Source organism: Triturus cristatus, chromosome 1_2, assembly GCF_964204655.1.
Source record: "Triturus cristatus chromosome 1_2, aTriCri1.1, whole genome shotgun sequence".
In the NCBI taxonomy this organism is placed as follows: Eukaryota; Metazoa; Chordata; class Amphibia; order Caudata; family Salamandridae; genus Triturus; species Triturus cristatus.
Window position 1 is genome coordinate 544,406,321 of NC_140580.1, and position 2,206 is coordinate 544,408,526.

Below are 2,206 nucleotides of genomic sequence, written 5' to 3' on the forward strand. Positions count from 1 at the left end.
TTAGCACGCCCCTGCTTGAGAGGGGAAGAGGATTGCGCGCTTGGAGCTGTCCTAGAGGAAGATCAGAGGGAACCCTTTGTGGAAGCAGATATTAACGGTCACACTACGTTTTTTTTGGTTGATACGGGCGCTACACGATCGACTGTAAGATCTGCAGCGGTCCCAGACCTACCCCTTTCTATCCAAGTTGTTGGCGTGGCAAATAACAGACTGACTAATCCATTGACAGAGCCACTACCAGTCAAGATAGGGAATTTCAGCGATCGACACCAGTTTGTGGTGTGTGATTCTAGTCCAGTTTGCCTGTTGGGTAGAGACCTATTGTGCAAGCTCAACTGCACTATCTACTGTACCCCGAAGGGAGTGGAAGTACAGACGAGGGATGATGATGCGACCTTTAAGGTTGCAAATCAGCGTGTGTGTGTGGAAATGTATCCAGCATTGACGGTGGAGGAACTTCCACTTGATCTGAGGGACTCAGTGTCAATTGACGTATGGGACCTCAGTGGAGAGGAGATTGGATTAGTTAAGGGAGTAGATCTAGTGAAAATCCAGATTAAGCCAAATGTAGAGTACCCTAGGACGCTTCAGTACAATTTGTCACCGGAAACAATGGCAGGGATTAAGCCTGTAATTGAGTCTATGATCAAGCAGGGAATTCTGAAGGAAATCATCGGTAGCCCATGTAATTCGCCTATTATGGGACTACAGAAACCGAGTGGGAAGTTCCGGATCGTACAAGATCTGCGAAAAGTTAATGAGATAGTTGTTCCATGTTGTCCAGTGGTACCGAATCCGTCTGTGATCCTGTTTCAGATCCCATGTGAAGCTGAATGGTTCAGAGTGGTTGACTTGTGTCAAGCCTTTTTCTCGATTCCTCTACACGAGGTGAGCCAATTTCTTTTTGCTTTTCGGCTGGAGAACCGTGTGTTAACGTGGTGTCGAATCCCACAGGGGTATACAGAAAGCCCGTCTATCTTTAATCAGATCTTGAAGAAGAATCTCAAAGGTCTTGTGCTGCCACAGAACTCCGTTCTCGTGCAGTACATTGACGACCTGCTTGTTGCGTCAAAATCTGAAGACTCCTGCAGGATAGATACCGTAGCTCTGTTGAATTACCTCGCGGAGAATGGGCACAAAGTGTCTCCAAATAAGCTGCAGTACTGTTTGAGCGAAGTGCAGTATTTCGGTCACAGAATTGAGAAAGGCAAGAGAAAGGTGTCACCAGATCGCATTGAGGCTATTCTGAAAATGCCTTCGAATGTTTTTGGGAATGGTTGGTTATTGTCGACAATGGATCCCAAACTTTTCCTTTGAAGTGAAGCCTTTACAGCGGCTGACGCGCAAGGATGTGAGTGATCCGGTACCATGGGACGAAGACCGTTTAAGGTCATTTTTGAGGCTGAGAGAAGCCTTGTGTGGCGCTCCAGCTTTGGGAATGCCAAACTACAACAAGGCATTTGCCTTATTCTGCTGTGAGAGAGAGGGTTGTGCATTGGCAGTTTTAACCCAGGTTCATGGAAATGTCCGTAGACCAGTGGCCTATTTTTCAGCTACTTTAGATCCAGTAGCTTCTGCGTTGCCCGGATGTCACAAATCCGTTGCTGCAACAGGTGTCAGAATCGAAAGATGTGAGAGCATTGTAATGGGTCACCCGCTTACTGTTTATGTGCCACATTCTGTCGAACTGTTGATGACCAGGACTAAAACACAGCACCTCACGAATAATAGGTTGACGCGTTATGAACAGGTCATCCTTGCTGCAGAGAATGTGGCGCTGAAGAGGTGTTCTGTTTTAAATCCTGCTACACTGTTGCCTATTCCAAATGTAGATGATGAAGATTGTGAGGACCATTACTGTCTCGATGTGACTGACTTGTGCACCAAACCGAGACCTGACATTGTCGATGAGCCGCTTCCAGTCTCAGATGAGACTTTCTTTGTGGACGGCTCCTGCTTAAGAGACAGTGCTGGGTGACTGAAGGCAGCGTTTGCTGTATGTACCATCACTGGAGTGGTTGAAGCCGCTTGTTTAGAAGGAGTATACTCCGCACAGGTGGCTGAACTTATTGCTTTGACCCGTGCCTGTTTGGCTGCTGACAAAATCCGTATAACGATTTATACTGATAGTCAGTATGGGTTTGGTGTCGTTCATGACTTCGGATAGCTATGGTCACAGAGAGGGTTTATGACATCTTCTGGTTCG